The 24,083-nt window shown below is 48.5% G+C and overlaps 1 protein-coding gene across 16 annotated transcripts in view; it reads left to right on the forward strand.

Annotated features, from left to right (window-relative positions):
- Positions 1-393: 393 nt before the first annotated feature.
- ADGRG2 (adhesion G protein-coupled receptor G2) overlaps positions 394-24,083 on the forward strand; it is a 105,828-nt gene continuing 82,138 nt past the window's right edge. For all 16 annotated transcript variants that reach the window (XM_062183183.1, XM_062183191.1, XM_062183188.1 and 13 more), the window contains exon 1: positions 394-463. The gene's annotated coding sequence lies outside the window, so the exon portion shown is untranslated. The remainder of the gene's footprint in view (positions 464-24,083) is intronic.

The following is a 24,083-nucleotide window of genomic DNA, read 5'->3' on the forward strand; positions in this document are numbered from 1 at the left end:
GCTGGTTCCGGAAGTTGGGGACCCCAAGGAAGGGCACATAGGGTCAGGTACATGGCATCTGAGGATCTAGAAGTCCAGGGAGCCAAGAGTGCTGCGGGGGCCCCGGCCAGGGTGGCGTGGGCAGCCAGGCTCACGGTCCCCACCCCACCCCCAGCCCACCGCCCTGAGCCCCCAGGGCTCCGGCAGCCCGGCAGCCCGCACTGCTGGCTCACACCCGCCTCTCTCGGCGCCCCGCCCGCTCCCCACCTCCGCGCCCAGCTTCAGCGCCGCCGCCGAGCACCGGACGCGCCACGCCACGCTGGGCAGCTCGGAGCCCGCGGGCAAGCGGTCCGGGAGAGCGGGGGCGGCGCCCAGCCCGGGGGAGGGAGGAGGAGGAGGAGGAGGAGGAGGAACGCAGCCGGGGCGAAGGGGGAAAAGGAGGGCCGGAGGGCGCCGGCAGCCAGCCCGTCGCCGGGATCGGCAGGTAAGCACCCGCGCCGAGATGGCTCCGGCCGTCCCCTTAGACCGCGGACACCAAACCCAGAGAGCTGGCGACCGGCACCCGAGGCTCGGGACCGGAGGGGGATGGCCCGGCGGGGCGGACGCTCCCTCGTCCTGGCCACGGCTCTGAGCCGGAGTTCGGGGCTGTCCCGAAAGGCTGAGGCCGGCCCGGCGACAGTGCAAAACCGTGCGCCCTGGGACAGAGGACTCTGGAGACGTAAACGCTCAGGGGGGACGTGTGTATCCCAAACCTTTAAACCCACTCAGGCGCTCCCCACTTCTCTGGGAAACCAAGCCACGAGCCTTAAGTCGTGGCGCGGGCCGACTGCGAGACGCCAGCTCCCGGGGACTCGGTTTACCGCGCAGGGCAGTGGGTGTGGCAGAGCCTGTGGAGCGCGAGCAGCCCCAGCGCTGGCGCGGGACGGCTTGGCGCAGCACCACCTGGCGGGGTCCAGAGCAGGTGGCCCTGGGCGCGACGGCTTGGAGCCGCAGCCTGGAGCCAGGGGGTGAACACCGGGAAAGGAGGCGGCGGTGGTCCGGGGCTCTGCGCACTTCGGCAGGAGCTCTGAGGCTAACGTGAGGGAAAGAAAGAGGAGCAGCCAGAGGTTTCCCGTGGCTGCCGCGACAGTGACACTCCTCAGCCTGTACTGTGCGCCCGAATCCCTTGAGGATCTCCTTAAGATGAGATTCAGGTTCCGTAGGTCTGGGGTGGGGCCCGGGAGTCTGCATTTCTAACCCGCGCCCAGCTGCTGCTGCTGCGGCCCATGGCTCTACAGAAGTAGTTTTTGTCCGATGGGCTGCAAAGCTTCGGATAAGTGCGAGACCGGGGGGGGGGGGGGGGGGCTTCATAGCTGCACCCCTACCCCTTGCACACACACGTCGAAACGAGTGCTGGTCACTTCATAGAAGCGCTTTACTTACGAGCTTTGCAGCCTTCAGGGGCAAGCCAGCCGCACTTGGTTTCATGCTGAAATCTATCCGTAATGATTGCGGACCAAAGGAACCGCACATTCATTGTGCCCTGAGCCCCACCAATTCCGTAGTGGATCTGGGTATTCCCAGAGGTGGGTAAGGACCCCTTTTCCTTGATCAAGGGGTTCAGGCTGCTGGATGAAGTGAAGGAAGAGCAGCAAGGTGTTGCAGTAAGGTTATCTTAAGCGAGCCTGGGAGTATCACCCCAGTCAGACAAGGTATGACAAAAAATCTACTGCTTTTTAAGTCTTGATAATGCATTAAGAGCTCAATTATTAATAGATAATATAATTAAGGTTGATGTCCAAATAATCCATAAGGTAATTGACAAGGTGCGTTATTTCCAGAGGACTGGGGGAGACTATTAAGTGTGGCATAAAATTTTGCCTAGTTGTGATCGAAAAGGAGCTGCACATTGCTTGGTTTGGCTGCTTTTCCAGCTCCAATGCAAGGCTGGAAAATAGAAAGTGGCCAAACTTTGTAGCTGCTCAGGGGGGACTGTTTTGCAGGGCCTCAGAGCCTTGCCAAGCAGGATCAGATTCCCTTCTGCTTTTATCACCCCCACATCCCGGCAAGGTAACTTTCACTAAAAGAGGGATAGAGCAGACGTAGCTACTGAAAAACACTGACGTGACAGAGGGCCAGCCACGCTGTTTTGTCTGTGAATAACTCTGGCCAAAAAAACAGGTTCCAGGTGTGTGTACTTTTTTAGAAAAAATGTTTGAATACAGAAAAGGAAAAAAAATGAACTCTAATTATGGATATGAGTTTTGTTCAGCAGAGGGAGAAAGAGGTCTGAGAAGGAGTTTCATTGGCAGGTTTGGCAGGCAAAGGGAAGCTGCTGTGTTTTGGGTCCCCTGAACAACCTTCCAGAAATGGCAAAGTGAGTTTGCTCAGGTGTTAGGGAGAACCAGCAAAGAAGCTGACTTTCCATGGCTGACGGAGTCATTCTGGGCGCTCGGGGAGGGACATCATGACCTATGTTTTTTCTGTTTTGCTGCCTGCAAGTGCCAAGTCACTTGCAGATACAAGAGACAAACTGGGGAGAGCACTGCTGATTAAAAGGGAGACCGGGATGTGTTTCTGTAAGGCTAAGAGTTCTGAAGCGAGAAAGGAGAGATTCTAGGAAATGTGCTAAACATTTGGGGGACATTATCACAAAATAAATTCCTTCCATCAGATAACATTGTGGTGACTAGCTCTCACTTTGTAAATCTATTTACTTAATTTTCTTTTTTACTCATTTGAAAGGGAGGGAGGGTGGAAGAGAGACAAAGGGAGAGCGCCAGAGCGTTCCCATTTGCTGGTTCTCTCCCTACATTCCTGCACTGGTTGGGACTGGGCAGGGCTGACGTCAGGAGATGGAAACTCAGTTGAGGTCCCCTGTGCGGGTGTCAGAAACCCACCTATTTGGACCATCACTTGCTGCCTCCCAGGGTCGGCATTTTTGGGAAACTGGAGCCAGGTATCAAACTCAGGTACTCCATCCAATACAGAACACAGGCTTGTTAACTGCTGGCCTAAAAGCCTACCCCTAGTTCATGTTTTTAAAATTCTGGTTTATTTGTACAGTTCTAGAGGTTTTGACAAATGCACACAGTCACCACCATATCAAGTGACCACCACCGTATCAAGACAGAAGAATTCCCTCACTCAAAGCAGCTGCCTCTGATTCAAGGCGGTCCACTCCCCCTGCCCCTCAGCCCGGGAAGCCAGTGATTGGCTTTTTGTCCTTGGAGTTTTTCTTTCAGAATATGTCTGTAAATGAACTCGCGTACCATGTAGCCCGAGTCTGGCCTCTTTCCCCAAGCGCAGTACCTCCGAGATGCACCTGTGTTCTTGTACGGCTCAAGAATCTGTTCCTTTTTATCGCCGAGTAACATTCCTCATTGTTTATCCACGCGGCAACGCAAACATTGCCATTCAGCTTTTTGTCTGAATACAGGTTTTCCTTTCACTGGGGTAAATACCTGTGTTACCTTGTGAAAACTGCCACACGTTTCCAAAGTGGCAGTGCCGCCCTGCACTGGGCCAAGCACAGCTGCTTCCTCGCCTCCTCCCCCGCACTTGATGTTGCTGCTTTGTTTCATTTGAGCCCTTCAGGTTCGCTGTGGCCCCATTTCCTGCCTTTAGTTTGTTCCTCTCTGATCATGTTGAATGTCTTCCCAGGTACTTTTTGGTCATTTGTGCATCTTTGCTTGTGAAGTGTCTTCTTTCATTGTGTTTGTCCAATCATTGAATCGTAAGAGTTCTTCGTATATCTGAATACAAGTTTGATGTATTGCAAATGTTTTCTTTTAGTCTGTGGCTTACCTTTTCTTTTTTTTTTTAAGGTTTATTTATTTGAGAGAGTTATAGACAGAGGGAGAGATAGAGAAGTCTTCCATCTGCTGGTTCACTCCGCAAATGGCCAGTGGCTGGAGCGGGGTGGATCTGAAGCCAGGAGCTCCGTGTGGGTCTCCCACACGGGTGCAGGGCCCCAAGCACTTGGACCACCTTCCACTGCTTTCTCAGGCCATAGCAGAGAGCTGGATCGGAAGTGGAGCTTAGCCTTACTACAGGCTGGCAGAGGCTTAGCCTTACTATGCCACAGCACTGGCCCCTTACCTTTTCATTTTCCTAATAATGTGTCTTTAAAGAGCACACATTTTTTATTTGCATAAAATCTTGTTTAACACCTTCTTCTATGGATAGCATAGTAAACCGTCTAATATTTGGCTACTCCACATTCACTAATATATTCTGTGCTCTCTTCTAGATATCTTATGGTTTTGTCATTTCTGTGTAGCTGTAAACTTTACTTCAAGCTAATTTTTGTATAAATAAGGGCCGGGGTTCATTTTTTTTCTCCATATAGATACCTACTTCTTCCAACGCCATCATATCCTTTTGTCAAAAATTGATTGTGTATGTGTGGGTCTATTTTTGATTTCTCTATTCTAGTCCTTTAATCTGTATACCTGTCCTTACGCCAATACAGTTCTATAGGTCTTATACATTCTTGTTAGGTGAATTCCTAGATTATTTATTTTTATTTTTATTTTTATTTACTTGAAGGGCAGAGAAGAGAAAGATTTCCATCCACTGGTTCACTCCCAGAATGTCCTCACCAGCCTGAGCTGGGCTAGTATAAAGCCAGGAGTCCAGAACTTAACCCAGGTCTCCCACATAGGCCAAGGGCCCAACTACTTGAGTCATCGCCTACTGCCTCCAAGGATATGCATTAGCAGATGCTGGGTTGGAAGTAGAATCAGGTCTTAAAGGGCCAACGTTGTGGCGTAGCTGGTAAAGCTATTGCCTGTGATGCCAGCATCTCATATGGGCGCCGGTTGGTGTCTCGGCTGCTTCACTTCCAATCCAGCTCCCTGCTAATGGTCTAGGAAAAGCAATGGAAGACGGCCCAAGTGTTTGGGCCCCCGCTACCCCCATGGGAAACTTGGCCAAAGCTCCTAGCTCCTAGCTTTGGCCTGGTCCAGCACTGGCCCTTGTGGTCTCCTGGCGAGTGGGCCAGAAGATGGAACATCTCCCTCTCCCCCTTTCTCCAACTCTTCCCCCACCAAAAAAAAAAAAAAAAAAAAAAAAGGAAGAATCAGGGCTTGAACTTTAGCACTCTGATCTGGGCTGTGGATATCCCAAGCAGCACCTTAAGTGCTGTGCCAAATACCCACCCCCCAGATGATTTCTAATGTGTAATTTTTATAGTTTTTCAGAAATTATGTATTTTCTCTCATTTCATTTTCTTATCATACTATTATTGAATGGGAAGCCAATTGAATTTTTTTGGCAAATCTGTCATATATTCAAGCTGTCTTCCTGAATGTTTATTAGATGTTGTAGTTTTCCTGCTTGTCTACCTTGAAAATTCGAGAAAACAATCAAATTGTCTGCAAATGGCCATAGTATAGTATAGGGCTTCTTCCCCATTCCTTGCCCTGCTCCCTCTCTCCCATTATATTTTTACTTTGTTTTATTTTCTTGTTGTACTGGCTAGGTTTCCCTGTAGGATAATGTTGAACAGTAGTTTCTCTCTTGGGTGAGAATGCTCCCAATATCTTACCAGTATTAAGTAGTAGGGTTCTGGTAGGTACCCTCATTATCTTCAGGAGGTTCCCTCCCCCAGCTTTTACCTTGCTAAAACCCTCAAGTTTAATTTAATAATTTATTGTTCTGCTTGGAACTTTGCTTTCATTGGAAGCCTAACAAGTTTAAGGTCAGTCTTCCCACCCTTGAGATTGAAAATTTGATCTCCTCAGAGAGGTGAGTGTAGCAGTTTAACTCATTTCATTTTATTTAGATAATAAAGAGCCTACCTTTGAAGTTTTAGCATAGTGTTCTCACTTGGGGAACACTGGGTACAGTGAGGGAAGGAGAGAATAAAGCAATGGTGTATAACCTAGTCATGTATAAATAAGGTAGCTTCTTGTAGTATTTTGCAAACTTTTTTTGCCCACCATTCACAAGAAGTGCATTTTATATTTTAACCCACCACAAACATGCCTATATGTAATTGAAACAAAATCTCACAAGTAGATTTTTCTCTGTGTCCACTGTATTCTGATATTTTCAGTTTTCTAGTATGTGTTCTGTTGCACATAGAAATGATGATCAGGGTCCCCTACATTACTTTGACTGCCCTTTCATTAGATTACATGTCCCACCATTGGACATACACTGGTTGATAGAACTGTTCATTTAGTTTCTGTGCCCCAAACTGTTGGACTAGGTCCAGGTCAGATGCTCTTGTTAGGATGCAAAGTTTGTTCATTTATATTACCCTGAGATTACGCACTTTTCTCTCTTAAAGGACTGTGTAGCCTCTAAACCAGTCTCCTCGCATGCACTGTTGGCCCCCACTGCAGAGCCAGTACATGCACCCTTGTAATTCCGCAGCTCCAAACCTAGCGCATTGAGGACCCATCCCAGCTCCTCGACCTAGCCTGCTTTCCCTGTCTTTCCCACGCACCTCCAGACACACCGGCCTGAGCACTGCTCCTTGCCCAAACCAAGCACGTGCCCAACTCCCAGTCTGCATCTGCTGTGCTCCCTACCTGGAAAACCATTTCACCAGGAGGTCCCAGAATTTGTTCCCTGGTTTCCTTTGGGTTTCCCCTAACCGCCATTCTAAAAGCAGAACTCCGTACCTACCACTGGAAAGCACAATTCCTTTCGTTTTCTTCCTAACACTTTTACCTACTAGTATGCTATTTAATTGTTTTATTAAGTCTATGTCCTTTTATTCCCCCCTACTAGAATATAAATTCCAGGGGGTCAAGGACTTTGCATGTCTTGCTCACCATTGTATTGTTAGGAACTAGAACAGTGGGACCTATTAGGAGCTCACTAAGTATAAGAGGCCTTCCAAAAGTTCACAAAGTGTATATTACGGAAAAAAAAAAAAAAACCGTGCACGCATAGTTTTGCAGCAAAATAAGCTTATCTTATGGAATCTTGTAATTCCATTTCCATTTCCCATCAACTTTTTGAAGGCTCCTTGTATGTGTCAAATGACCGAATGAATGTGCCTAGAATCTATAATAAACCAGATGCTAATCCTAAAAGAAATTCCATTTATTCTGCTTTCTGTCCGATTGTAGTGTGAGAATATGTTCAGGTCGAGCATTGAGTGTATTTAAGTGTAACAGTTCACCTATGGACGTACACTCTTCTGGTGTCTACTGCTTTTCTGACTTTGCGGTAATAATGATGGCAGGTCCCGCTCTGACTGCTCTGCATACGTTAACTCATTTGACCCTGCCCACCTCTTGAGGCAGGCACCATCATTACCATTCCACAGGGGATGAAACCGCGGTGCAGAGAAGTACCTTGTCTGCGATCATGCAGAAGGCAAGTTAGCGGACCGAGGACTTGAATCCGGACTGTTGGATTTCAGCGCCCGTGTTCCGAATCCCAGTGCTCCTAGCAATAGCAAGGAGAGTGAACTGCAGCCCTTCCTAAGCCTGCGATGGTCGCGACTCTTGTTTCCAGCGTAGTGCTTCTCCGCTGGGGAGGACGTTGCCTCCCAGGGGACACATGGCAGTATCTGGAGACACCTCTGATGGTTCTCACTGGCCAGGGTGGAGGTGCTGCTGGCATCTAGTGAGTAGAGGGGCAGGGATGCTGCCTACCATCCTACGATGCACAGGACTGCCGTCCCCACCTCCGCCCCAAACACACTGTGAATGATCTGGTCCCTGCTCTCCTAGTGCTACGGCTGAGAAAGCTTCCCTTAACACAGCGCTTCAGAAAGCGGGCTGTCCGTTAGTGCCACTTGGGGAGTTTTAGAAATAGCTGCCAACGCCGAGGTCCAGTTCCTGACCTTAACAAACCTCTAGTGCACTTTCATGCCTACCTAGTGGGTTTGCTTTTCCAGCCTCTGAAAGAGCTGTTTCATGCTTTTTAAACAGTTTCCCTCTGCCCCTCCTATACCAGCTGTTGCTTGTTGATGAGACGCTCCTCCCATTCCACCACCCAAACTCCCAACGTGCCCACGTTTGTGCAGACACTCAGTGCTCCCTAGCGCTACACTGAAGAACACATCCTCTTCCTTCCTTTTTAGGAGTTATTTTCAACCTTATAAATCAATTGTAAAAATGAAAACAGACGAAGAGCTCCATAAGGCCTTCATCCAGATTCCTCTGTCGTTAACATTTTCACCCATTTGCTTTATCACTCGCACTCTGGCCCATGTGTGTGATTTATTTTTGGAACCATTTGAGGATAAGTTACATTTATCAGGACCCTTTACCCCTAAATACTTGGATACACACATTCCTTAGAATACGAATATTCTCTTACACGATCACAGTCCTGCTATCAATATTCCATTTCCTGATGGCGATAGCTACTGTTCTCTGATCTGCCATTTGTATCCCGACATGGACAGTAGACTGGACATCCTTTCTGGCATTTTTTCCTTCTAGTACAGGATCCAGCTGAGGGTTGCTGCTGAGCTCTCTTTGTGTGTTTCTTAGCCTCTGTTAGTTAGGAAATTTCTGTGGCCTTTGTCTTTTATGACACTGATATCTGGGATGCACACAGACCATCGCCTTCTCCTTCGTCTGGGGTTTGTGTGGCCTTTGTCGTGGTGAGGTTAGGTTAGGTGTTTGGGGCCAGCGTGCTGCGTACCCCTTTCTCAGGGTATCATGTCGTAGAGGCCCACAGGGCCCGCCGCTGCCTTACTGCTGAGGTTCACTCTGATCACCTGTCGGGGAATGAGCTCCTTTCTCCACGGTGTACCTACTGATTTTTCTTTCCGAATCAGTAGTCCGTGGGAAGACGCCAACATCCGGCTCCTCCTAAATAGTTCCCTCTAGGGTTAGCATCCGGGGATGATTTTGCCTGATCCAATCTTTAAGATGACAGTTGAAGATAATGATTTCCCAGCTCTAGTGTTCCTCCCCACCCAGTTGGCCCGCAGCAATAGCACTTTCTTCCCCCTCCCCATTTATTGATTCGTCTATTTCCTATTGAGATGAACTCATGACTTCCTATATTTTCCAAATGGTTTATAACTCATCACTGTGCTTAATTATTTTGGCGCTCAAGTTGTGAAAGATTTAATCCTTTTATCCTGCTTACCACTCTTTCCAGCTTTAGTGAATTCCTTTCTTTTCTAGAGCACTCCCATCAGCTTACAGTCAAGCTCCAGTATCTGGAGAGACCGCCACACGACCGCCACCGCCCACCAGTTGCTGGTCACCCTTTCTCAGAGGATGCTCCCACTTCATTGCTCCACATTCTCCCCTTGTCCTGTCTCATCCGGGTTCTGTGCTGAGGCTCTTGTCAGTCCTCAATGAAGTCCACATCGCCAAACACAGCTGTTGCTTCCCTGGCTGACTGTGCTGGACTTGGCAGCAGCAATCCACACAATTAGTCATTGCCTCCTCCTTTGAACACCTCGTGTGGCCTCGGTTGTTTTATGCTCTTGGTTTTCCTACCCCTGCTCGTAACTCATTGGAAGTCTTTCCATCTCTCTCTCCTCTCCTCAGCCTACAAAGGTGGGTGTGCTTCCAGGGCACATACACTCTCTTCTCTTTCTCTGTACTCTGAGCTGACCCCATCCCAGTGCTGGGACCTCCGGCCTTGACCTCTCACACCACTCAAGGCTGAACAACCCGCACAGGTACCCACTAGGCATCTCAGCCTCAGTACTTCCAAGGCCAAAACTCGATTCACTATCAGCCTCAGACAAAACCCCGTTGTCTCCCCGTGACTCCCATCTTAGCCTATGGCATCACCTCCACTCAACTGTTCATGCTCCACGCTGAGCCCATCAACAAGTCTTGTCTATTGGAGTACAGAGTATATCGCCAGTCTTCCCAACGTCTCCCTACCCCAGCATCCTTTTACACCACCGTCTCCCTCTTGGATGACTCTAGTGGCCTCCTACGATCCAATGAGCACCTGGCAGCTAGAGCGTCTTTTCCGAAGCAGGAATTGCTAATTGGATCATGTCATTCCCTTACTGTGCCACAGTGTTCTGCATGTCCTGGCCTCTGTGCTCACCTCCGTGTGTTGCACACCACATCCCTTTTGATTCTTCCAGCACATCAAGCTCCTTTTGGACTTAGCACTGTTCGTTCTCCCTAGAATGTTCTCTTTGCCTCCTGTCTTTTATGGCCGATTTCCTCTTCAGATCTCAGTTTAGATATCGCCTCTTTGATGACCTGATCCAAAGTAGCCACCCAGTCACCCTATATATCACTGTCATCCTACTTTAATTCTCAATCATGCATTTATTATCTATTACTTTCCTTACTTATTTGTATTGACATTGCTTCTCTGTCCTCCTCTCTGCCTCCCCACGCTAGAATGTGAGCAGGGCCCACATGGTCATCCCTAGTTCCTACCACAGTGTATGATATATGAGGGGTCTTCAAAAAGTTCACGGAAGACGCATATGACGCAAAGCTATGCTGAATTTCAAACATTTCTTGTACCAAAATTAACATCTTTTAATTCCATTTTCTATGAAGCTTTTTAAGCCCTCTTGTATAGTTGGTGTGCAATAAATATTTGATAAATGAATGAATGATACATTTAAACCATGTAACAATTTTTCAGTCACAGAAGATACTCAGGAAATGTTCTCATTCTTTTCTGAGTACATTCATGTGTCTAGAAGGTTCTAGTGAGGACAGTGAGCTGATAAAAAGCTTCATTTTTGTTTGTTTGGATCCTAATGACTAGCGTTTCTAGACAAGGGGGAATCACATTTTATCAAGAAAAAGTAAACAGTGATAGAATTCCAGGGATCACAAGTGTCACATTTCTCGGGATTGGGGAGGCGGGGGGACTTTCCTAACTAATATTCTCAGATTCCAGAAAATCAACATGTTTATCTTGGGATCTAGACATGTAAATCTTCTCGATGCTTCATTTTGTAGGCTTGCAAGTAGATTTGGGAGTGGCAAGAAGGGGCCAGCAAAGGAAATGGCAATCTTTTTTGCTTTTGTTTTTGGTGTAATTTACTGTGTGCATTTCAGCAATAGCCGGGGCGTGAGACAAGTGATGGGTTGTGTATGTGTTACCAGGGTGGGAGAAGAGGACACTAAAAACTGTTTCACAGTACTTGATTTGCATCTGAAACTCATGAATGAGCAGATGGGGATAGGAGGAGACAGGCTGAGAGGATGGATACTGAAGTGGTTTCCTTCCTCATTATTGGAAGATGTGCAGGCTGTGTTTTTTGGTTTTTGTGTTTTTGAAAATTCTTGTAGTGGATTCTATATGGCACTAAAGCGTCCAAGAACAACAGCACAAATGAGCTCAGCCAGTGGTTTTGGTGTCCAGGTGATTAGTTTTTTGACAGAATGTACCATGTTTGGGGGTATTTGGAGAAACCATTACCTTTAGTGCAGAAGGACTTGGTTCTCTAACCTGGACCAAGTCTCGCTGTAGTCACAGTTCATGTGAGTCAAGAGCTGTGCAGAATGTGCACTTGTGTGATATTTATCACCCACGCATCAGTGAGGACCGTTTCCTTCCAGTAACCTTGTGAAAGTAAGCAAGAACGGCAAATCGCGTTTCATGGATTCTATTTAGAGGCTTATTTTTGCCTCATCCATGAAAAAGGATCAAGTATGAATGCATGCATTTTTAAATTAAACTTCCATTGGAGTACAAATTATACACGTTGGCAATGTACGGCCCAGTGAGTTTTCGTACACTGGCATAGCTCTGCCACCAGCCCACAGATCAAGAATCAGCACACGGGAGCCCCCAGTCACAGCCATCCCAACTCAAACGCCAAAGGTAGCTACCATCTTGACTCCGATGGCATAGATGAATTTTGCCTGTTCTTGAATTCCATATATTTGGCACCAGGCAGGCTACCTTACTCTTTCCCCTAGGTGGTGGAGACATTCTGCCATGTTGGGGCGCGTCGTTGTAGCTGGCTCATCCTCACTGCCGGGTGGTATTGCTTCATCCTTTCCACTGTTGAGCCCCCTCTGGTTTGTTTCTAGCTTTTGGCTTTTAGGAACAGTGCTATGAGGAACAATCTCACATATCTTTTGGTGAACACATGCATTCACTGCTACCAAGTAAGCACCTAAAAGAATCGCTTTAAGTATATTTCACATCTGTCAGACACTTTCTCCGCTGCAGGCAGTTGGCATTAGTAGTCACCTTGGACATGACTCTCGCATCAATACCTGTATTCAATATCGAGATCATTTTCCTACGTTCTGAATCAACTTTCAGCGTCAGTTGTTCTTGTACTTTACTTTTCCCCCCAAGTATCTGTTTCTTTCCTCATTTATTCCTTTAGCAACTACTGATATCACAATATCATTTTAAAATACCTTAAGAATCTTGGCTTGGCTTGCCTTTTCTTTTCCTGCAAGCCTCTCCCTACTCCACCCTCCCACCCCCACCTGCGATTTGGAAATGAACAACACACGGGAAACCACTGGATGTGTTTTGCAGATACTGGGGCAAAGGTTTACCACCTAAATCGCTTTCGAATGGCCCAGGCTTATCCATCACTGCTTCCTCGTCTTTCTAAGGAGAAAGAAGTGAAGAAAGGAGGTTTTCCAAAACCATACTGTGATTTGGTTGGGAATACACACAGCCTGGCGGGCTGGGCACCTAATGCTTCCCTTCGTCTCTTCAGCAAACACATGTATCTGACACATTCCACTTGTTTTGGTGGGAGACAGACTCCCGGACTGTGCTGTTCATGTGGCCAGCTGAGAGTGGGGTCATCTCCAGCTACACTCTGCAAAGCTCCAGGGCCCACGGATCTCAATGCAGTGTGCGATCCCAGGGGCTGGGGCTGGAGACTTCTGTATTTCAGCTCCTAGGTGCTGGCTGTGGGGCCCTTGGCGAGGGACCCCACTTTGAGTGGGGAGGCTTTGGTTTTTTCTCTATTCCGGGGGTTATGTACAAACATGCCTGCTCCATGGCCTCTCCAGCCTTGCTCTTCCCAGAGGGGCAGCAAAGCCCGGCCTCCCCTTCAACCCATCAAATAGCTGAAGAGAAACCACTGAATTCCCCCACCATGCGCCAGACCAAACACACACGTGCGCTAAGTCCCAGGTACTGACAAGAAGAAAGCAGGGGTGGGGTAGGCACACAGGCGTCCTCTGCTACTTGCCCTGGCTACTTCCTCCTTCACTCCAGAGACCCCGGGCGCCCACGTCAACACTGGCTCCCAGAATCCCCAGTGCTAACGCGCTGTGTCCGCTGCCTTCCTGCCCCTGGCTCACTTCCCCTTTCTCCTGTGTTTCCTGGGATGGCATCCTAGACAAACGACTCCCTCTTCAATCCGTGCCTCGGAGTTTCCTTCTGGAAGAACCCAAAACTGAGGCAAAGTTCTTCAAGGCCAATAGTCAGGAGAGCCCTTTTGCTCGTTTTTCTCAAATCCCAGTACAAGAAAACAGGATAGGAGCCCCATGAGGCTATTCTAAGGGGTGTGGGGGGTATTCGTCAGGATTTAGATTTTTTTTTTTTTTTGGCTGGCATAACACCAAACGTTCAGATGGCTGGAAATCAGCCCAATACTGAGCGAGTGCTTCCGTGTTCCTGGGTTGTTCGGGGATCATGCCAAGCAGTTGATTTTTCTGCGCTCCCCAGCGGAGCTGGTTCTGGTCTGTGACGCTTGTCCAGGAAGATGGATCCGAGTTCTCCCTCGGAGCTTTGACCACCATCCTGGCTGTAGCCTACTCTCGTGCTCCTTTCCCAAGGCGTCCAACGCTGGCCTCCTCTGGGATGGGCTTTCTGCCTAGGCTCCTGGGACGAGGAGTTCTCAAACATTCAGTGAGTGGAAGCCCCGGACGATAAAGTTCCACGATGTCCCCTTGTCCGTTTTCCAGGCTTTGGGCTCCTCATAGCCACATCTTCCCCTCCCCCTCCTGCTGCCTTCTTCTCCAGACTGGAAGCAGACCTGAGCCTTGAGATAACTTTAGGGGGTTTGGGGCTGCCAGGGACCCACTTGCAATTCTTAGTCCTTTGTGTTCAGAAGTGTGATAGGCCCCAGCCTTTTCCCCCTCAAGGTCTTGTATTTGAAATTCCCCAGCCCAGTGCTGTGGCTCACTAGGCTAATCCTCCGCCTTGCGGCGCTGGCACACCGGGTTCTAGTCCCGGTCGGGGCACCGATCCTGTCCCGGTTGCCCCTCTTCCAGGCCAGCTCTCTGCTGTGGCCAGGGAGTGCAGTGGAGGATGGCCCAAGTCCTTGGGCCCTGCACCCCATGGGAGACCAGGAGAAGCACCTGGCTCCTGGCTTTGGATTAGCGTGGTGCGCCGGCCGCAGCGCGCCAGCCGTAGCAGCCATTGGAGGGTGAACCAATGGCAAAGGAAGACCTTTCTCTCTGTCTCTCTCTCTCTCACTGTCCACTCTGCCTGTCAAAAAAAAAAATAAATAAAATAAGAAATTCCCCTTGTGATGGGTTTGGAACCACACTGGGCAGGGATGTCGGAGAGGGTGGCCCGACTTGGCACTCTGGACTGGATTGCTCATTGTTTTGCCCTACCTCTGCCAGAGTGTGCTGCCCACTAGGCCACACATCCATCTCTCTTTTGGGGTTTCTTGGGAGCCCTAATTGGAGACCCTTGGTGCTTTGGTTGATGTTTTAAGAGTACACACTGGATCAACAGGACTAACTTTAATGTCAACATCTGTTAAAACCTCAAGGGTGGATGGCTGGGTGGCTGCTTCCCTGTTACTTTGGGAGCTAAGGAAGATAACTTTCTTAGTCATCTTGGGCTGCCAGAACAAAATACCATAGACTGGGTGGCTTAAACAGCAAATGCGTGTCTCATAGGTCTGGAGGCTGAAAGTCCAAGGTCAAAGTGCTAAGCGTGGTTGGTGTCTGGTGAGGGCCTCTGCCTGGGTTGCAGACTGCGGCCTTCTCATGTGTCCTCACTTGGGTGAGGGAGAGAGGGAGAGAGAGAGAATATGAGACTTTCTCTTCTTACAAGGCCACAGTCCTGTGGGAGTAGGGCCCCACCCTTATGACCTCATTTAATCTTAATTACCTCCTCAAACACTACTTCCTGATACAGTCACAGTCGGGGTTAGGGCTTCAATATATGAATTTGGTATGTGGGGGGTGGGGGGCAATGCAGTCTGTAGGATTAACTGACCAGCTTTGCTCCCCCTGCCCCACAGCATGTCACTGTTCACGTAGCTGAAGCCTGAAATGCCTCAGCTGCACATTCATTTCCTGGTTGCAAGCGTCGTTAGAATAGCAGTGGACACAGAACCTGGTTGATGTGCCTGTAAGTGAAGGCTTTTCCGGAGAGCAAGAGAGGGTTCAAAAAGGATGAGGTCATGGGGCACTCACAAGTTGGGAATGGGCCCCACCTAGAGGGCAGAATGAGTACTACATAGAGTCCGTTTTCTGATTAACGCCTGCTTGCTGCCTTTGCTGAGGTAGCCTGCCCTAGTCCTCAGAGTTATTTTCTTACCATTTCCTGTAAAAGCTCCCTCAAAATTAAAGGCTTGAGTATTTAGTTTAGTTTTGTTGGACCTATGAGCAGAGGTCTTTTACAGAGGTAGTCTTATTGGCTGCATGCAAAGGGAGAGCTAGAAGCACAACTTCTCATTGGTTGATTCATCCTTGTATTGACACGAACTCTATTAACCAGCAAATTATTGTAACGACAACAGATGCTTATAGTAATGATGACTGGGGGCTGCTGGAGCCCAAAATGCTTTTTGAAATGGTAGATTGATTACATAGGGGATCATTTTCATATTAACTACGATTCTGATAAAGTCTTGGTTACTGTTTGCTATCAGGTGGCAATCCTTTATTAACCAGACTATCTTCGCTCAGTGCTTCTCCTCCTCCCCTTGCTAGCATCGTGGTTGCACCTGAAGTGAAGTGAGCCATTTCCTGTGGGTCCTTGTGGCTGGGAACCAGCTCCGACTCCTGCGTGGCCTTTGCCCTTCACGGCACCTGTTGGGTGTTGAGTGTTGAGGGTGGGTCAGTCTCTGCTATGGAAAAGTGCACATGGAATTCCATCCCCTTACTGCCTGCTCTGTCTGTGGCTGAGCTCCTCAACCCTGGCCTCATGTCAGCTTTTTAAACAGTGTATGAAGTTGAGCACTATCCTGAAGTTGTGTTTATCCTTCTGAACCATTTCTTTAAACTTCCCCTGCAGAGGCCTCTGGCCCCAAGCAGGAGAGAATGCCACTTGCATGCTGGTGAACTGTGCATGATTGGGCATCTTTTTGTTGTCATATTCTTTTCCAACTTTTATTTCATACAATGTTACTTTGTGAGATTCATCTACATTGATGCGTGTAGCTCTATCTCATTTTTTTCCTTTGCTTTACCCTGGATTCACTCCAAATGAACAACTGAACCCACATTTTGCCAAGCTGGGGGAGAGGAGAGCCCCCTCCACTCACTCATAATTACTTGACCTGGAACAAACCCCAAACTATTCTCTTAACTAAACCCGAATCATTTTTTTTAACTTTTATTTAATGAATATAAATTTCCAAAGTACAACTTATGGATTACAATGGCTTCCCCCCCCCCATAACTTCCCTCCCACCCGCAACCCTCCCCTCTCCCGCTCCCTCTCCCCTTCCATTCACATCAAGATTCATTTTCAATTCTCTTTATATACAAAAGATCAATTTAGCATATATTAAGATTTCAACAGTTTGCACCCACACAGAAACACAAAGTGTAAAATACTGTTTGAGTACTAGTTATAGCATTAATTTACAATGTACAACACATTAAGGACAGAGATCCTACATGAGGAGTAAGTGCACAGTGACTCCTGTTGTTGACTTAACAAATTGACACTCTTGTTTATGGCATCAGTAATCACCCTAGGCTCTAGTCATGAGATGCCAAGGCTATGGAGGCCTTTTGAGTTTGCCAACTCCGATCTTTTTTAGACAAGGTCATAGTCAAAGTGGAAGTTCTCTCCTTCCTTCAGAGAAAGGTACCTCCTTCTTTGATGGCCCGTCCCTTCTGCTGGGATCTCACTAACAGAGACCTTTCATTTAGGTCTTTTTTTTTTCTTTTTTTTTTTTTTTGCCAGAGTGTCTTGGCTTTCCATGCCTAAAATACTCTCATGGGCTCTTCTCTTTAGCCAGATCTGAGTGCCTTAAGGCTGACTGAATTTTTTTTTTTAAAGAAAATTTCCATTTAGGTTTTAACCAATAATTTTGGATTTTTAAAAATAGATTTATTTGAAAGGCAGAGTTACAGAGAGGCAGAGGTAGAGAGAGACAGAGAGAGAGAGGTCTTCCATCCGCTGGTTCACTCCCCAGATAGCCACTATGGCTGGAGCTGCGCCGATCTGAAGGCAGGAGCTTCTTCCAGGTCTCCTGCATGGGTGTAGGGACCCAAGGACTTGGGCCATCTTCCACTGCTTTCCCAGGCCACAGCAGAGAGCTGGATCAGAAGTGGAGCATCCAGGATTTGAACTGGCACCCATATGGGATGCTGACACTGCAGGCGGTGGCTTTACCCACTGCACCACAGCATTGGCCCCTGGAATTGTTTTTTAAAGCTTTAGTTCTTTCATATGTCCAGAACCCACAAAATTGATTTTGCAAATACTGTTTTCCCTTTGCCTACAAGGAATCACAAAGTTGAATTTGGGTTCATTTGCAGTAGCTCCTCTTCCCCCTGGGTTTTCCAATATCATTATCTTTGTTTCCTTTTTTCCTTCATAGACTTTCCCCTCCTTGCCCAACTATCACTGTTCACTCATTCATTCATGTGTTCTTTCAGCATGTACTTATAAAGTCCCTACTGTGTGCCAGGCATTGGGGACTTGCCAGTGAGCTAAAAAGAAAACATCCGCCTCAACAAGGGTTATTTGCTAGCGTTACTCATCCTAGACAACCAATGAGTGATTTACACAGTGTCTCAGATGGTGACTAGTACTGTCTACTGAGGACAAAGAGGTGCAGGGAGTATCGAGGGGCTGCAATTTTATATTTGAAAACATTTGTTTGAGAGGCAGAGAGAGAGAGAACGAGAACACTCCCCCATTTCCCGGTTTACTCCCCAAATGCCTGCAGCTACTCAGCTATTGGGGACCAAAGCCAGGAGCCAAGAACTCAATTCAGGTCTCCCACATGGGTGGCAGAAACCCAGTTACCCAAGCCATCCCTGCTACCTTCCAAGGTCTGCATTAGAAGGAAGTTGGTGTGGCCGGCGCCACGGTTCACTAGGCTAATCCTCCACCTGCGGCGCCAGCACCCCGGGTTCTAGTCTCGGTTGGGGCGCTGGATCCTGTCCCAGTTGCTCCTCTTCCAGTCCGGCTCTCTGTGGCCCGGGAAGGCAGTGGAGGATGGCCCAAGTCCTTGGGCCCTGCACCCTCATTGGTGACCAGAAGGAAGTACCTGGCTCCGGATTGGTGCAGTGCGCCGGCCGTGGTGGCCATTTGGGGGGTGAACCAACAGAAGGAAGACCTTTCTCTCTGTCTCTCTAACTCTGCCTGTCAAAAAAAAAAAAAAGAAAGAAAGAAAGAAAAAGAAAAGAAAAAGAAAGAAAGAAGGAAGGAAGGAAGGAAGTTGGTGTGAGGAGCAAGAGCTAGGAGTTGAACCTAGGTACTCGGATGTGGGACTTAGGCATCCTGTTGGGTGTCTTAACCACTAAGCCATACACCCACTCCGAGGAGTTGCAATTCTGACCAGCATTTCTCTAAGCCAGGGGTTGGCCAAGCGTGTCTCATGGCCCGCGACCTGTTTCTGTAAATAAAGTTTTATTGGCGCAGACTTGGTCATTCACTCACAGATGGTCTATGGCTGCTTTTGCACTGCAGCCACACAGTCCGGCAGTTGCAGCAGACACCACATAGACTACAAAGCTTGAAACGTGTTCTATGTGGCCTTCGATAGGAAATATCTACGATTTGGCCCTTTGCAGAGGAACTGAACATTTTTGCAAGCAATAACTTTTTGGAATTATTATCCAGGTTGTTTTTCAGCTTCCAGAGCATCGTCATGCACATTGTCGCATCTGGGAGCTGCAGCGCTGTCGCGAGATGGATCTGAGTGGCTTTGTTTGAGGGCTGGCAGAACTGAGGTCGGACACATCACTAGGGTTGTCCAGGGTTGCTGGCCTCGTAAAGCGGTGGTGGTGAACTCTAAAAGCGCGTGCTTTTTTTCAGTCAAATGTTCTGCTCCCCAATGATAACTGCAACCCAGAATGTTAGCATGTGGTGCTTTCTAGCGTGTGAAGCACAGTATTGTATAGGCATCGAGAGTGTGTGCCTGGGATGCCTGCACGCCATGTCAGAGCGCCCAGCTTTCAGTCCTGGCTCTGCTCGCCATCCTGCTTCCTGCTTCCTGCTAATGCACACCCTGCGAGTGCTGATGCCTCAAGTACTTGCCACTCAGGTGGCAGATCAGGCCTGAATGCTCAGCCCTGGCTTCAGCCCAGCCCAGTCCAGTCCTGGCTGGTGTGGGCATTTGGGGAGTTCTGTGTCTCTGTCCCCTCCCTCACCCCATCTCTGTGCCTTTCAAATAAAATAGAAAACGTGGGTTCTGAAACTCAGCTACCCAAGTTCAAATACTTGCTGTGATGCTCACCTTGCACATTGTCTAAACTCCATGTGCCCTGCCTCAGTTTCTTTGTCTTAGAGAGTCGCTGTAACACTTTTCCTTCTTGGCAGCGTGGTAATGCATGCCAGTTTGCCCAAGGCAGCCCCGATTTGTGCCTCTTTTCCTGTTAACCATCAGTGCCCCATTTACTCCCAGGCACTGCAGTTTGGATGTTAAATCACATGTTGGAGCATCACGGCCGACTGCAGTAAGCATTTGGTAGACTTGGGCTGTTATCTCTTTGCAATGCCGTGCCAATCTTTCATTGACTTTTCTTCTGACCCTTTTTTTTTTTTTTATTTTTGACAGGCAGAGTGGACAGTGAGAGAGAGAGACAGAGAGAAAGGTCTTCCTTTTGCCGTTGGTTCACCCTCCAATGGCCGCCGCGGTAGCGCGCTGCGGCCGGCGCACCGCGCTGTTCCGATGGCAGGAGCCAGGTGCTTCTCCTGGTCTCCCATGGGGTGCAGAGCCCAAACACTTGGGCTATCCTCCACTGCACTCCCTGGCCACAGCAGAGAGCTGGCCTGGAAGAGGGGCAACCGGGACAGGATCGGTGCCCCGACCGGGACTAGAACCCGGTGTGCCGGCGCCGCAAGGCGGAGGATTAGCCTGTTGAGCCACGGCGCCAGCCTCTTCTGACCCTTTGCTTGGTTCCACAAAGTCCACACCGATTCCCGTTGAAGCACTTGTGCTTGTGTGGGTCAGCTGGCCAGTGGCAAGTCTTCTCCCGCTTTGCAGTTTCTGTGCCTGCAGGACTTGTCCCTAGGGAGCCTCTTGGCATCCTCCGGACCCTCAGCAGCAGTGTCGGCCCAGCTGTCATCTACCTACCCGTTCCCCGACACACTTCCTCTGCGTCTCCCTGCTTCCCGTTGGTAGTAACATACAGGTGTTACTGCACTACTACTAACATTTTGCTATTCACTTGGATAGACAACAAAATAAGCAATGCCTGTAAAAAGATCTGTTTTTAAAAATATGTATCTTTATCGTTACAATTTTGGAAGAACGCATTGGAACAAGCTCACCGGTGGTCTGTCACCTCCTGCCCAAGTTGGCATTTTGATGCACATCAAGAATACAGTATAACAGAGTTAACCGTATGTGTATAAAGTCAATTAAAATAGATCTTAGTGAAAAATAAGAGTGGGAATAGGAGAGGGAGGAAGAGGGTTAGGAGGGTGGGTATGGTGGGAAGAATCACCATGTTCCTAAAGTTATAATTATGAGATGTATGAAGTTTGTATTCCTTAAATAAAAGGTTTCTGGGGAAAAAGAAAAACACGATTAGAAAAGAAAAAAAAAAAAGAATGTAGTTTATCCCAGCCCTAAAGTGAGTCCATTTCCTAGTTAATCATGTCTTTAAACAGCTCATAAAAAAAAAAACAGCTTATAAGCAAATGATGGTTTCCTGTGATTACTAAGTACAAATTGAGCATCCCTAATCCAACAGCCCCAAATATCAAACCTTTTAAATGCTGCATGAAGCTCGAAGTGTTTCGGATGTTGGATATTCAGAGTGGAGCTGATTGAGTTGATGCACATAGTCCCCAAATCTGAGAAATCCTGAAATCTGAAACACCTCTAGTCCCAACCTTTTCGGATAAGGAATACACAATGGTATTGTGATTTTAATTACTTTAAGATAAGCTTCTTCCTGCATATTTTCATGTGGGACTGCTCTGGGAAGATGTGAACGCACTGGTGCAGCCTAGTCCCAGCGCTAGAAGTAAAGACAAACACAGAAGGGCACCTGCACTTGGAATTCAGGGTTTCCGGCGGAGCTTTAGTCTGGCTCCTGCCAAGATGAGTCTTCCTAGAAATGAGCACGCGCCACGTTTGGTGTCTCCTCTAAGGCTGTGTTTCAGCCCCTGATGTGTTAGCTTTCCAGCTCTCTTAAAAACATATCACCACTTCCTAGCTTTGCCGATTTACGGTTTTCCGTGTTTGTGTGGACGCTGCAAAATGGCAGAGCTGTGTGTCTCGTTCACCAGCATGCTCCTAGCACCTTGCGTAGTGTCCAGCACGTGGCATTTACTTGCTAAATATTGGGGACTGTGTCTGAGCTGGGGCGAGTTCCCTGCTCCCAGGGCCAGGGTCGGGGCTGGCCATGTGTACAGTCCTCGGCAAGAGACTGAACCCCTAAAAAGCAGTCCTGGTCCCTCAAATCACATCCACACTTTCTCCCCTAGGCCCTAATTCCAAAGACAGGGGTTTACGCCATTTCAATGTTCCGTCGTGTGCTTCACGAACAGGCCCAGCCACCTTTCCTCCCTACGGGTTAATGTTTATCGACAATTCACAAGGAGTTGGCAGGTTGCTGAAATTTCCTTCCCAAGATCCCACTAATCTGTCACTCGACTTTCCCATTTTGGTCCTGGGACCCTGAAATAGTCTAGTTGGTTGTCACCCTATACTTTGTGTGTGCGCTATAAAAGTTTTCATCTCTCTCTGGAGTGACTCTTCTATTTCGGCATTGTAGCCATCAGTCTAATGAATGAGTCACTGGTTTTACCAATAAAGTGGTTTTGGCATCCTGGATGCTGATTAGCAAAGCGTGGATCAGTCAAGGTTTGGGTGCCAGGAGGACCGATTGCCTGCTTCTGCTGTGAACTTTGCTGAGCAGTCGGAGTTCAACCTTAAACTAAGTGGCCCACACAAACATCCCGCTGCTTTCCCTGCCGTGTATTAAAGCGAGTTACAGGCCTTGGCAGAGGCAGGCCCGAGGCACCTTGCCGACTGGGGTCTCGTGGCAGGTGATTAGCTTGATTTATGGAGTCTGCTCCCGTTTTCTCAGGATATCTGGGGAGTTAAGTCTCTTATTGCAAGGGGAAAAAAAAATACTCCCAGTATTATTGTTCCAAGGCTGGAACACCCCGGTTTTGGGAAAATCACTTTAAAAAAAAAAATGTGAAGCCATCCATGGTGCATCAGTGCAGAGGGGTCATTGGGGCGAGGGCGGCTTCCAGACGCCTGTGGGAGGCAGGATTGTGACGGTCTGTCTGTCCAGTTTTGCGGTCTTCCGAGAACTCCGTTCAGGCTGTCAGTGAGACCCGGTGAAGCTGTCAAGTTGTTGTTTGCCAGGTCTCCTGGAAAAACACGCTGAGTAATCGCAGCACCGGGCGGGTGGAAGAGGACAGTACTAAAAAAAGCAGCAGCAAAGGGATGGCGCTGTGCTGGTGCAAGGCCAAGTTCGCTGGTGATAGGCGAGTTTCCACCCACAGAGGCTTCCCGTGCTGGCTTTCCCCACCCTGCCCGACACCATCCAGTCTTCAAAGATCACTCTGCTTCCGGCGAAGCCAGGGACGGTCATTTAAAACATTGTAAGCAAAAGGAGCAGGTAGTGGTTTAGAAGAGGACATGCCAATGAGGGAGGAAGCAAAACTGAAAACAAGGAGAAAGCTAGCTAGCCAGCAGCTGGGTGGTGCCCTATGTGTAGGAGAGCCCATTGGAATGGTGCACACTTCCGGTTTCTGTGGCCCAGGAGAGCAAACCTAAAAGGCAGGCCAGGCCTCTCCTTGGGATTCTCTCTCCCAGAGCTCCTCCTCTGTGCTCCCGGAGCCAAGAGCAGCCCTCCCCAGCTCCGTGTGCTCGGGCTGTCCATGCCTGACCCCACTGGGCTCTCCCCAGTCCCCTAGGCCTGCTGTATCCTCACGTAGCCTCAGAGCTGAGCTGCTAAACGAAGTCACACTCATCCGTGGATGATCACAGCAATGGAAATTTGCATTTCTCAAATGGAATCCATCGCCTTATTAAGGACAGGCATGCTTGAGGGCTGGCCTCATGGCGATCAGTCAGAAAGGAACGGGAACTTTTAGGGTAGGAGAGGAGTCCCCTCCTCCAGGCTGGCTTCCTAAGTCACCAGCATCTCGCTCAAGCTCTCTGCTGGACCACACGTTTCCCTGCTGTCTATCTCGCTACATGTTCTCTAGACACAATCAGCCACTCCCATCTTTTTGTCCTCAAAGCAGTGGTCTCAGGACCATAACCCGGTCATCTTAGGAGGATGCTTTCTTACACCTCTTGTCCTTGCACACGAGTTGAACTAGTCTTCCCAGAAAATACCCCTTTATTCACGTGTTCCTTGTCCACATACACCTGGCTTCCACGTGCAAGAGGGGGTAAGGGCCGCCACTGCCTTCAGATGGTGGATCCACCATCTTAGGCTCCTGCCAGCAGAAGTAAGCTGAGGACCAGATACCAGGTGGAAGTCAGTATGACCTTGAAGCCAATCAGTGCTGTAGAGGCTGGGAAGAGGGGATGTGGGGGTATCACGTGTGGCCAACCCCCCAGCAGGTTCAGTTATGGACCAGTTGCAAGGAAATGCTTTGCTTCCTCCGAGGGCTGTCATGGTCTCTTCTCTTTGTGGGTAAAGTTTCAGAATAAAATGTGATCTCCTTTTCTATTTTGACACCAAAGACCCAGGCTTGTGGTTTGATCGCTCAAGTGTAAAAGGCCTTCTGGTCTCATTTTCTGTTTTCTTGCTCCCCTCCTCAGCCTTGATCTCCATCTCCAATTTATGTTCTCCTTGAACCAGCATTTTTTTTCAAAATATAACTGAAGGTTCTTTTTTAATAAAAAAAAATATTTTGTTTACTTGAAAGGC

The sequence above is a fragment of the Lepus europaeus genome, chromosome X (assembly GCF_033115175.1).
Source record: "Lepus europaeus isolate LE1 chromosome X, mLepTim1.pri, whole genome shotgun sequence".
In the NCBI taxonomy this organism is placed as follows: Eukaryota; Metazoa; Chordata; class Mammalia; order Lagomorpha; family Leporidae; genus Lepus; species Lepus europaeus.